A 13970-nucleotide genomic window follows, 5' to 3' on the forward strand; every position below is an offset into this window, starting at 1 on the left:
AACTATCCTAGGACACAGGAATCCCACTCTTGGGTATTCAACCAAGCAAAAGGAAAATGTATGTCTACATAAAGACTTGCATGCAAATGTTCATAGGAGCATTATCATAATAGCCACCCCTACCCCATAAACACACACACATACACAACAACCAGTCTATCATATTCAGACAGCAGAATACTACTCAGTTATTACAAGGACAGAACTGATAACATGCTATGCCATAGATGAAACTCAAAAAAATTATGCAAGTGAAAAAATTCAGATATAAGAGACCATAACATTCCATGTATGTGAAGTACCCACAAAAGCCAAATTTACACACAGAAAGACCATTGCATGGGGCTAGGAACAGGGATTACCTATAAACAGACATGAGAGATTTTACTGGGGAGACAAGATGTCCTAAAAATGATTTATGGTGATGGTTGTATCAGTTAGTAAAGATAACTGGATATACACTTGAAATGGGCAACTCTTATGATATGTAAAATATACCTCAAAGTTGTAAAGGAAAAAAAAAACAACTTGGGCTAAGAAAAAAATTCATAAAACGAGAAGTAACATAAGAGATAAAAGATCTGGGTGATAGTGAATATATCCTGATGAAAGCAAGCTATTCCCCTCCCCTCCTGTCAAAAAAGTCATTTACCAAGCTACCGAAAGACCAAGTAGGAGTTTGAAATAATAGATAATACCAACACCTTGGAAGTACCACCAGAATATGGATGACCTCAGGAAGAGAGCAGGTTTTATTCTAGGCTTATCATGAGAACTGTCATAATCTTTTCAAAGCCTACGAATTAAAGTCCACATTAAGTAAATCTATGATTTTCACTTTATCCTTAGAAAAACATGACTGTTAAGAAAAATACGAAGCTATTTGCAAGAATAAGGCATCTGTCATGAAATTTAAAACAAAAACAGGGGCGCCTGGTGGCACAGCAGTTAAGCATCTGCCTTCAGCTCAGGGCGTGATCCCGGCGTTATGGGATCGAGCCTCGCATCAGGCTCCTCAGCTATGAGCCTGCTTCTTCCTCTCCCACTCCCCCTGCTTGTGTTCCCTCTCTCGCTGGCTGTCTCTATCTCTGCCGAATAAATAAATAAAATTTTTTAAAAAACAAACAAACAAAAAAAAAAACCGCACACTATCAGCAAAATGATCAAAATTATCAAACTCAATCTTTTATTAACTTCCAATTGAGAGTTTTTTGTCTTCTGGGCACAGTTCCCACTTAAAAACAAAAAAACTATGTTTAATCAGTTATTCTGAATTTTACTAAAACCAAGTAACACGACAAGCAGACAACAATCATCTCTCTATTCTTTCCAACATTTTCAGCTAGAAACTGATTTTGGAAACAAATGTAACATACTGGGTTGCACTGTATCTTTTTACTATGCTAGTGTCAGTAAATGTGGCTGCCTAATTTCTTTCCTGTGGTACAAGGTTTATATTTACACAATTTTTTAAATGGAGAGTTAGCACAAGTATGGTTTAACTCTAAAAGGGAAGTGAGGGGGTAAAGGTAGATACACTGACTATAAAATAACAGAAAAACCTAATTCCTAGAAGTGTAATTGCAGATCAACGTTACTTGAAAAAAAAAAAAAGAGAGTTAGCTATGTGTTACTGTCCAGAATTTTGTACCAATATCCCTTTTAACAAAATTTTTAAAGTATTTAAAATTCAGCGTATTAACTCAAGAGGCTCTGTTTTCCTTTAAAAAAACCACACACACAAAAATCATAGTATCATGGACTCATGACAGCTGAAGCTACCAACTTACTAGATGGGTCATCTTACTTAGAAATGTCTATGGTAAAATATTAATTTATTAATCAGGAGAAAAAACAAGCAATTTCTGCAAAACTAGGAAACAGGTTTCATTCTTTTACCCAAAACAATGGGAACTGGTTAATTTTATACCACTCCAAAAATTCACACCCAGAGTAAATCAGGTACACCTGCATTTTTAAGGCAACAAGAATAAGGGGAGCAACTTAACAAGTTATCCAGATGCACATGATCCAGGATGAAAGTCACGTGAGAGAGCAGGCTCTAGTGTGACCAAGAAAACATATGCACCAAATCAAAATTTAATTACACTGCAGGACACTGTTTGTGAATTGTGCTCCATATTTTATCAACTGCCCCCCTTCTGACAGGACAGTTTCCTGAAGGAAAGTTCCAAGAACTGAAGAGTTACAACACCCACATACCAGAAAGTGTTTCCTGAATTTTGTTACAGGAACTGACATCTGCTATAATTTGAACATTTACTTCCCAGTAGGAGACCCATTTAAAATTTTTGTTGAATATTATTTGTTCAACGACAGTAGACGAAGGCAATGTTTTGTTTAAAAAAAAAAAACAAAAACAAACCACCACCACCACCTTTCAGTTTCATAGAGTTTGGGTATAATTGACTGATTCACAGTTGTAACTTTTCCCCAGGGAACAAAAACATCTGCCGCCTGATAAACTGGGGTGTGTGTAGCGTGTGCGTTCATAGTTTTGGGAAGCAGCCCAGAATGGGCAGGAATGGGCAAATTACATATCCAGGTTCTTGGAAGAAACAATTCTTAGGAAAGAGCTGCATTATCAAACTTGGGCATTACTTTTAGTACCTTCCTTCTCCTTTTACTTCTTAAATTTAGTGCATCTGGACACTTGAGCAATTGCAGTTTGCGACAGGTAACATAAATTTACAGAGATGGAGATCTACTTTCCCTACCAGCCTCTTGTCTATTTCAACGGGGGACGGAGGACGTGTATATATGAGCATATATTAAGTCAAAATGTAACTGCAATGAACGATATACTTTATGTATCTCTCACACACAGACTCCACAAAAGGTCCAATCAGAATCTCGGGGGGTGGAATCAGCACACTGGCAAGCACTCCTGGTGATTCTAGTGTCTAATCAAGTTTGAGAACCTTGAACTTAATAGGACTACCCTGCATCTAAAATGTTCCTTTATTTGTCTACTTGCCAATCCAGCAGTAAGCAATACTAAAAAGAAAGGCAAGATCAGGGGGGCGCCTGGGTGGCACAGCGGTTGAGCGTCTGCCTTTGGCTCAGGGCGTGATCCCGGCGTTACGGGATCGAGCCCCACATCAGGCTCCTCCACTGGGGGCCTGCTCTTCCTCTCCCACTCCCCGTCCTATGTTCCCTCTCTCGCTGGCTGTCTCTATCTCTGTCAAATAAATAAATAAAATCTTTAAAAAAAAAAAAAAAAAGAAAGGCAAGATCATCTGGGGTAAAATACAGGCAAGCCAGTGACTCAAGAGTTACATTCTTAACTGTCTCCAGCCCACCCAAAGGATCATGTGGCCCATAGGCCTCCAAGTATTCATCATTATACGAGCAACAACATTATGGAGCAACAACAATTCTTGGTACTTTTAGAGTGTGGTCAAACTGTGGGTGCCCTTTGGAGATATAATACTTAATACCAAATTAATGGCCGTTTAGGTGTCAATGGACGATATATATTTGTCCCTTCAGTGAGCTTCAGTTCTTTTTGACAGGATATCAGTACTGGAATTCTTCTTAATATATTAAACCTGACCTCAAATTACTGCTTAATAACAGCCTTAAGAATCTGATTGTTCAATCGGGTTAAACTAAAAACAAAGCCAATAAACCATAACAAGAAAAGTTATGTTCTCACCAGAGAACAAGACTTTCAGGATATCAAGTCTGCTGGCTTTGTGACCATCGGGTTAAGCTTTAACTCACTGTGGACAGCTTGGAAAGGGGAAAAGTTTGCACAGAGGAAAGATTCTCAACACTGATCATTGCCAAGACACAAAAAGTCAGCACTTGGGATTGTTTTGAAGTTAATTTTTACTTTAGGGTCTCTAGGGCATTAACACCAAGAGTTATCTTATTTTTCCCCTTGAGGCCTAAAGCTAAGCTCCACCTGATACATTTATAGTTGAGCAAGATATTACTGTGCATTCAACCTCCTGTATTATTCTGAGCAAATGAATACATGTATATTCATAATAAAATTAACAACAACCTGAAGCAGAGCTAAATACTACAGCTTTCTCTCTCCCAATTTTTTTCACTTACGTAAAAAGGGTAATCATTTAAGCTGCTGTAAAAGTTATGCACACACCCTATGCCAATAAAATGTAACTGAACCACAACAGAGATTATGATATCCAAGCTTGTTACGTTTGTACTTCTGAGCCAAGAAACTTTGTCCTAAAGATGTAGATTTTTATTTCCAACTAGTAGGGAGAGAAAATCAGAATGCGCTACCAGTTGTAGTTCTCACTACAACTCACAGGACTTTCTCTTTTAAAAGATTTTGGAATTAAGTTTATTTGCCAATCTTGGAAAACAAACGAAATGGAGAAATTTCCTAATAGAAAACTAAGTTTATATATTTAGAAGCAATCAAATTGTATGTTATATCTCAAAGCAGCAATGAAGATAATTGGCTTTATAATTCCTCCACTTTACAGCTATTGGGTAATATATAGATTTGGGGGCTCAAACCAAACGACAGTACCAAAATGAGATTTCCCTCTTATCCAGGATTAAGATAACATTTTTCATTACTGAAAATACATGAAATTTAAATTGCTTAAATGCAGCATTCACTAAATTCCATTTTCAAAACAGTACAGAAGCAGCTATTGAATACCTTTTCATGCTCTCATACAGAATCCCCTAAATCTCTGGAGAGATCACTTGCATTAACGTTGCCAAAGAACGTCCCCATAAACCAGCTGACTGAAAAAAATGACTCAGTTCTCCTTCTTTATCTTGGAAGAAGCTGTAGTCTGTGAGTCAGGAAGCTCAGCTGGCTCTCAGGATGAACTAGAAGGAAATCACTTAAGAGACCTGTCTGTGTTTCTCTTCTGTCAAGGACACTGTTTACAATGGCGTCATAAGGGAAAAAATGAAGACATTCAGTGGGTCAAAATACTGCATAAATTATTTCCCTCTCGAAATCACTCCCTTGAACGGCACTTTCCAAAATACCATAGCATTCTCCTTTGCTATTTGCTCATACTCAATCAGCGCTTCTTTGCTTTCATGAATTTTCTTCCAACGTAATCAGTAGCTCACAAATCAGGAGGGCAGAGGACAGAGCAGAACTGGTTCTGTACCAGTTTAAGAGCAATGCTTTTTGCAATGGAAAAATTTCCCTCACCAAAGAGATCCACCAGAAACCGGCTTCATAATAATCTTGGGAACAATCTGACTTTGCTTTATTATTATTATTTTTTAAACTTCATTAACATTAACTTCAGTCAAATTCAAACAAAAACGCTGTGGGAGAACTGACTAAACCTAATTTCCTTTTGCAATTTGTCTGAAAGTGCTTTCTTCTGAGATGTGCTCAGCCACCAGATGCTACTCTCCTACAGAATTTCAACTCCCCCACTCCCCCCCTGGGGGGGGGGGAGCAGGGCTTCTCCAGGAGCTCGAGGTGCATTTTAAAACTGGTTCATTAATCCCTGGGAGTAGGTGAAGGAAGGTATGTATATACTCCTTTCTAGAATTCAAGGATTGCTTCAATGAGGGGGTTAGCAGAGATGAGGAACCAGACAAAGCCCTCCCTTCTGTTTTATCCATCAACACACTGCTCAATCTAAAGCAAGCTAATCCTCACAGAAAAGTATAAATCTTCAAACTATTGAGATTCCATACCCACCCCTCCCCCCATCATAGGCTAGCTATTCTCAAAAGAGGGCATGCCAGGTTGTATACTTCTATAAAGTATTCTGTGCCTTAGATGAGAATTCGGAAACTAAAGCCATGATCTGTAACTATTTCACATTAAAGAAAGCAAGTTTGTTATAATTCCCATCAGAAAGTAGTCAATGTATCTGTTGTACTTACAGGTTCCAATCTGAGAGCTGAGGCATAATATATGTTCTGCTCTGGCACTGCATTTCTAAGTGACTGCCTTTCTCCACAACTCAAATACTCAAACCAAATATTAAATGCTTTCAAAATATTGACCCAAAATCTAATTTTTAAAACATAGGCAACTGACCTTTCATTCAACAGATATCTCCCACTTCTGGGAGAAAACAATGAACCACAAAGCAAAACAGAATAATCAACTTCCTACTTTTAGGGGCTTTCCCCCCTACTTTAAGGTTTAAAATGAGGGAGGGAACTGGTCAACTTCAATTTATAAAGGTTCATAACCTAAGAAATACTTAGGCAGTCCCTCCCTCATTCAGAATACTTCTAGCTTATGCGGGAGATACTAAAAATGTGAGACAACATCTTAAGGAGCTGACTATAGAAAAGGAATACACTGCCTAGCCTATTCACAAGAAAAATTAGTCATATACCAACTGCAAGTATCAAATGAAGAATATTACCTTACAGCAATGCCAAATAATGACAGAGAAGTGCCATGGCCATCTCATGTATTCACTGTCAGTGCCACTAAATTCATTTTCATCTAAGTTCTCATCTGCCTCTTCTACTAAGGGGGAAAAAAAGTCAAACTATTTTAAATAGTGCACAATGAAACAACTGTGTTTAGAACAAACTGAGCTATGAATCTTAAGGGCCAATGAGTCCAACAATCCAAACTAATTGCTCCGACAGAAAACAGACACTGTGGCTGGCACCTGGGCAGGATTTTACTACCCTAGATTATAAATCAGAGGTGATGGTTTTGTTTCTCTTAGCACTGCTCTCAACAATTTGACCCATCTTGAGGTTTCCTTGAAATCCAAAACTATGTGTGACCTTCTCTTTAGATCTCAAAGATTACCTACCTACTGTCCCACAAAACACAATGCCTAGGGGCACCTGGGTGGCTCAGTTGGTAGAGCGTCTGCCTTTGGCTCAGGTCATGATCCCAGACTCCTGGGACTGAGTCCCACATCGGGCTCCCTGCTCATCAGGGAGTCTGCTTCTCCCTCTCCCTTTGCCCCTCCCCACTGCTCATGCTCTCTCTTGCTCTCTCAAATAAATAAAATCTTAAAAAAAAGAAAGAAAGAAAAACACAATGAGCATAGACCACAATCCAGATGTAACTGTAGAAAGTGAATATTTACAACTTGTGAGATACACTCCCATTATGCAGGCTAAGAAAACCACAGACATCATGGCCTTGCGGCTTTGTTCCTGGTTCAAGGGCATGTTTGAAGGCCAGGTAGAAGAGCAGAATATATACAGTCCTCTTATTTCTATTAGTAACAAGTTGAACTACCATACTGATAACTCAGATTTTTCCATTTTGTAGCAAAGCACTTTTAGCAGACATTGCTTTTTGTACACTTACATTGAGGCTTTGCAGTTCCCTTTTCACACCTCACCTGAAGGATTAAAGGGGAAGTCTGGAAGTAAGGAAATGCTGCAGAGCAGCCCAGGCAGGCATTGCTCTACCTATGTGACCTCAGGCGAGAAACACGCTGGCTGGGCCTCAGTTTCTTTCACGATAAATGTGAAAAATAAAAGTACTTACCTCTTTAAGTGACTGAGAAGGATCAAAGAGATAATCCAATTAAAGCAGCTGTGCCTGGCACACTGCACGCAGTGTCCAATTAGCTATTGTCTCATTTTACTCTTAGTTTAAGAGCTGAGGCATTGAAATGACTTGCACCTGAGTTCAGATCCCAGCTCTGTATCATTGAGTTCTGTTGGATAGTATTTACTTAATTTCTTAGACCAAGGTATCTTAATCTACGGCTTTATTCCATAGACCCCCTTGGCAGTTAAATTTCATTAGAGGTTGGCAAACGAAGATGCAACTTCTGCTTCTCATCTAAGTTTTCCCACTACTCGGTCACAAGTTAAGAACACCTTTCTTAAAACAACCAAGAACATGGGGCAGGGGATAAACCATGGAGTTGAGAGGATTAAATATATAAAGCAAATAGCACACTCTATGGAGTAGTTGTTTCTCTTCCTAGAAAGTCCTCTTAGGAAAAAGTCTCGAATTTTATAGAGCCCAAACTTCAGCATTCGAGCTAGTCTATTTCTTTCAGTTTTCAGACCTGAAACGTATTTAGCCTTCGAAGACATCCCCAAATCACTGTACTCCACCAAATATCAACTTGAAGAGCCTTATTACTTTAAACAGGTGACACCAAACTGCTTTCTAGTAAAACTAAAAGTTAAAAAAAGAATTTAAATATAACTCTAAGTTTCCCTTAAGCACCAACTGCTGTCACAACTAAAATGAACGCACACACTTCAGTCTGAATCGTGTAATGATCACTAATGCCTTGTCATCACTCCTTAACACTCATTACCAAAAAAAAGGAACCAACTATGGAAAGTCAGAGCTGGAGGTTCTTACAAATAGCGTTCCTCTGACAGCAACTGCAGTTCATTATCCTCTCCCCTCACCAACCCCGGCACATTCCCGGTCTTTGCCTACTCAGCAGATACTCGCAAGCTGTGCCGTTTTACGTGGAATACATTTTAGCAGTCAAATTTTCGATCACCCACCAGCCAAATTCTCAACCACCTTCTCCAAGGCGAGCTGTTTTTACATGAAATGATTTCTAAAATTCCGATCAAAATACTAGTCCCCTCCCCCCGCCACCCCCAAATCAGGAGAACCAAAGGGAGGTGCACAAAGAAACTAAATGAAAAATTTGGGCAAAGGCAACCAAGTTAAAACAACTTAATTCCTCCGAGAATAACAATTATTTTGGAAGACGGTAGAAATTGAACTTTTCACTTTAACTCAACCGCTCTCCTCTCCTCTGCAGGAATTGTCCAGTATGCTCTCCCAACTGTTTTTTTTTTTTTTTTTAAATCTGACATTAAGTAATGAACCACAGCATCGGGAATGATGAGAAAGCAATGACAAAGCTGCTTCCTGCCGGTCTTCGCAGCACCCCAACCGTCCCTCCCCCACCGCTGCCCGCAACCTTCAATTCCCCTAGCCACGAACACATTTAAAAAGTTTCTCTCGGTGCCTGGCTTACCTTGACTGGGCTGCCATAATTCAGTTTACAGAGCTCAAGGACTTCTGTCCATCGGAGCCTTCAACCCGCGGCCCTTCTGCCAGCGCCGCGCTCACCATTTGCCGGGGCCGGGCGGGGACGGTCTCCCCAGCGCGACTCCCCGGTGTTACGGGACTACCTGCTCCCGAGCCCGGGCGTCCTCAGCGCAGCCTCGGGCTCCGACCGTATTGGCTCGCACTAATCCTGATGGACATCCGGGCACTGGGGCCTCTGCAGGCGAACTACACTTTGGACCAGCTCGGGGAACGTCGCGTCCGAATTCAGAGCCAGTGAGATCCCTCGGGGCGATTTCGCAGAAGGGAAACCCAAGAAGCCCACGTCCAAAGCCCACCAGCGCACAGCCCCCACCGAGCGGCACTAGAACTCGGGCCGGCGTTAGAAGAGAAGCGAAATCGTCTTTCGGCTCACCGAAAGTTGTCCGCGTTCGCCTGAATACCCCCTGTCAAGAAAGTTCTGGTGGTATGGTCCGCCTCCTTAAATGGGCACGGCGCTCCACCGGCCCGAGCCGGAGGCTGCGCCGGGCGGGGGCACCTAGCCCGAGTGCCGACGCAGCCTGCTCGCTCGCTCGCTCGTTCGCGGCCCAGCCCCGCCTGCAGGCTCCTGGCTAGTGCTCTCTTGCCAGGTTTTAACAATGTACAAACACACCGCGGGAACACACAGTACCCGGCCGCTCAGAACTCCAGCTCCAATTTGAATATTTGTTGAATATTGGGCACCAAGAGGCTACAGTGAGCAAGGAAAAAAGCCACAGCAGTAAACCGCGTTCGCTACTTTTGATCATTCCAATGCTTGCAGTCAGGAAATGTGCAACTAACGCACCCTTGTTTTACTTTGTTCGCTTTCAGTTTTGATTTCATTACATTGAGAAAAAAACATTAACAAAACGCCCTTCCCTTTTTTGGACAACATAGATTACAAAGTAAACAGTAACTCATTTTGGGATTGACATTTAAAAACACAGTCACCGAGGATGCAAACCAACAATATAGTAAACACTGTGTAAGAAGTACAAAGGAAAACGGGTCCTCTTAAGAGGACCGGGGAAGGTATTTCAACAGTGCCTGCAGGTAAGCAGGACAAACCTTAAGGGAGGCAGAGATGGAGGGAGGCTGTGCCACAGCATCCCCTGGGCTCCAGGAGCACACTGGAGGAATGGGGAGCTCTTACATGAATGCTGAATGAATGCCTGCCCTGGAGACTCCTCAGATCTACCTGGAACCGGTACACTGTTGTCCCCCTCACAGACTCCAGACTGTATTACTGCCAAGCCACGGAACACAGGCACGTTGACCGCTGGCAAGAAAAAATACAATGCTGGGAGGAAGGCCCAATGCATCTTTATGTGTGGATCTCAAAGTGTGATTAGTGGCTCCTGGGAGTCCCGAAGAACTTCTGAGAGGTCAAAACTACAGAATAACACAAAGACATGATCTGTCTTTTTGACTGTGCTGACATTTGCACTAATGGTGCAAAAGCAATTGTGGGGTAACTGCAGGCGCCTGAGCGCCAACCAAGGCAGTGGCTGCAAACACAACTAGTAACACCGCATTCTTCACCACCACAGACCAGCAGTTACAGCAGGTGTCCTTTACGAATGTCCTTAATGAAGCAAGCAGTAGGAATTACTACTTTTGTTAAACCTCAACAAGGCCTCGAGTAGAGGTCTTTTTGATGTTCTTTGTGACAAAATGAGAAGTACACAAGGACCACTCCACTCCTGCAGAGTGAAGTACAATCGTCTAGAAGAAAAGTACTGGTGTAACTGAGTTGCAAGCTAAACCAGCTGTTTTTTCACGGACTACCATTTTTACATGCAAGAATGATGAACTGTGGTTTTTCGAACTTGGGTTTTTGGCAGTCATCTTCACAAAAGTGAACAAAGTGAGTCTGTTTCCTCAAGGAAAACAACTGACAGTATGTATTGCCAATGATAAAATTGAGCTTTCAAGCATTTTGGAAAACTTTACATCCGCCACTGATAGCTTCCCAATAATTAAAAGACTTTTCCAATGAGATTGGAGGAAGACCCAGTCATAGCCCTGACTGCCTCCATTTTGCCTTCAAATCTGTTCCTCTTAACTGTTTTTTTCCCCCTCCAGCTTTATCTGTTAACTCAGGCAAGGGACACAGTGGGCAAAATATCCAGTGATGGGAACCAAAACTACCCCCTCAAGCAATAAGGACTGCCCTGACACCAGCAAGACCCTGCATGACTGACCCCAAGACAATAATCAACCTGACCTCTGCCACGCAGCTGCAGAGTACCCACCGATCTTTGCTCTGCGTTTTCCCTATATAAACTTAGACGTATTCTCGGCACCTTGGAGACAGTTCTCAGGACATTAGCCCACTGTCTTCCTGGTGCTAGCTTCACTGAAATAAATTCCTTTCTTGTTTCACCACCACTGGTCTCTCAGCCTTTAGATTTTGTTAGCGGCGAGTGGCAGAACCTGGTTTGTTTGCCCTCCCTCCACCCTCGCCAGGTGTTCTTGCACCCTGGGGCTCCAGTAACATATTTTCAGGTGAGCTGGCCAGGAGCTGTGCTTCCGTTTTGTCCAGCCCTCTTGGGATTCCCAGATGGAGCAGCCGGCTGCAGGGTGCCAGGGCTCACCCGTTCATTTCCCAAATTAGTGACGATGACAGGTTGGAGACAGCCACTAGTGACAGCACTAGTGACAGTCGACCTCAGGCAGGGAGAGTGAGGCGAACAGTCCCTTACAGCTGCCTAAACTTGTTTTGGGGACACTCCTTTCCGCTCCGCCCCAGATAGGCACGAACTGCCTTAACCACATTTGGCGAAGCAGAAAAATGAACTGAGGAGTAAGTGGGCCCTGAAAGATTTGGTTCCTGGTAAATTCCTCCATTGTGCGTGCTGGGCCCTGTCCTTCTCTAGTTCCCTGCTCTCTGAGCTCCTTGGAACCATTCTGAGCTTGTGTGGCTTGCTCATACGATTTGTAACAAGAAATTTATAAAATTTATCATTAGAGGTACCATTAGAAGAGGAGAAAGGACGAGTGGCAAGTAGGGAAGTCAGGATATGTGTTTGTAAGGTCTCTTGAAATTTGTATAAGAATGGGAAGTACTATTTCTGTGCCCTCTCACACCCCCCTAAGGAGAATACTGGCTGACTAGTCTCTTTTAGCCATGAACCTATGACTAAAAAGAAGGTGGAATTTTACTGTAACACTACCTGGCCTATGTGTATGTTAAGCTCAGAGGAAAGATGGTACTAAATGGCTCTCTTGGATTCCTTCCTCCCATTCAGTTACCACTATACAAGGGTTTTGATTTGGCTCTCTTAGCTTGTCTTGAAGCTTGTTTGGTTCAGTCAGTGAAGCCCCGACTTCTGGGAAAGAAGGAATGCTAACAGAGGTACTGTGAACTTCGTTTAGTGGTAGTTTTGTTTCTTCTGTGTTTTTTCTGAACTTTTGCCTGGGAAGATTGGAGATACTTCTGTTTCCAAGGAAAGTCCATTAGGATATATTTTGAATAAATGATGCAGAGGGCTAAAAAGCAACCAGAGGAAAAGCCTGTCTTGCAGGAGGGAGAGACAGGAGATGGAGATAAAGGAAAGTTAGTCCAGACTTTGACTCTACCTCTAGCCTTGCTGGGGGCACCCCTGCCGCCTCTGCCACCACCTCACCCACCCTCCTCCTGTCCTGGACCACCACTGGCTGGGTTCGCACAACTGCCTCCTTTATTATCCTTGGGGCTCCTGGTGCCATAGGCCCCTGCTCCTTCTACCTTCACCATCAAGGAGCACAAAGCACCCCAAGCTGTTGGGCCCCCTCTATGTGAGGTTCAAAATCAGCATGAAGGAGTACAGGGGCTCCCCTAGACTCACCCCACCCACTTCAGATTTCCCCACAGGAGCGCCAGGTAAGACGGACAGTGGGGAACAAACTGATGGACTTTTTAGCGGACACAGGTGCAGCATACCTGGTATGAAAGCCAATTCAAGGTTGTTGGTTTAATTAAAAAAGACATGTCTTTAGAGTTATCAAAATTAAATATAAAACTCATTCTACCATGGTTCACTAAAGGTCAAATAAGCTCATGTTATCTCTGTTGCAATTTGTCAGCAAAAAGATGACTCAACGTGACAGCTAATTTAGTCTCTCTCATGAAGTTTTCACAGGTAATTGTTAAAAGCAAGTAGATTTTTTTAAAAAGGTTTATAGGGGGGAGCCTGGGTGGCTCAGCTGTTGAGCGTCTGCCTTTGGCTCAGGTCATGATCCCAGGGTCCTGGGATTGAGCCCCGCATCAGGCTCCCTTCTTGGCAGGAAGCCTGCTTCTCCCTCTCCCACTCCCCTTGCTTGTGTTCCCTCTCTTGCTGTTGTTTCTCTCTCTGTGTCAAATAAATAAATAAAATCTTTTTTAAAAGTTTACAGGTAAACTTTTTCTTTTAAAGATTTATTTGAGAGAGAGAGAGTGACAGAGGGAGAGCACAAGAATCCCAAGCAGACTCCCACTGAGCACCAAGACAGACACGGGACCTGAGATCATGACCTGAGTCGAAATCAAGAGTCAGACGCTTAACCAACTGAGCCACCCAGGCGCCCTATCAGTAAACTTTTAAATAGCTTTCAAAATCTTTGGTAACCTAATACTTTGAAATTTCGCTAAATAACAAATTGGTTTGAACTCATTGTATATGTAAGTCTTTTCCAAATAACATAAAATACTGAAACATTAATTACTAAACTTGTCTTATTACAAAGAAACTAAAGATACTTGGGTCTACTAGTAAACATAGTTTATGCTTCACTGAAAGTTGTACTATGAATAAACACGTTCCTAAAAATTATGAAATATATTCATAAATTTGCCAACCTACAGAATTCTGGTGTAACAGTTCACAGTCGGTTACTACTTAAGTTTTCACTGGAGACTAAGGGTCTAAGAGTCAAAATTCTGATCCATGTAATTAAGACTGCTAGACACGATAAGGAGAGCAACTCACTGTGTAGGGAAAGTAAGATGTGTTTTTGATTA

General features: G+C 42.1%; 1 protein-coding gene across 4 annotated transcripts in view; it reads right to left on the reverse strand.

The window, feature by feature from the left end:
* AFF1 (AF4/FMR2 family member 1) overlaps positions 1–13970 on the reverse strand; it is a 203937-nt gene that overhangs the window by 122988 nt on the left and 66979 nt on the right. The window contains exon 1 of one of the 4 annotated variants that reach the window (XR_005833427.1): positions 8937–11310. The exons of the other annotated variants lie outside the window; for them this stretch is intronic. The gene's annotated coding sequence lies outside the window, so the exon portion shown is untranslated. Of the gene's footprint in view, positions 1–8936; positions 11311–13970 lie in introns of those variants that run through there. 4 annotated transcript variants of the gene reach the window in all.

This window comes from Ursus maritimus, unplaced genomic scaffold (genome assembly GCF_017311325.1).
Source record: "Ursus maritimus isolate PB19 unplaced genomic scaffold, ASM1731132v1 scaffold_8, whole genome shotgun sequence".
Taxonomy (NCBI): Eukaryota; Metazoa; Chordata; class Mammalia; order Carnivora; family Ursidae; genus Ursus; species Ursus maritimus.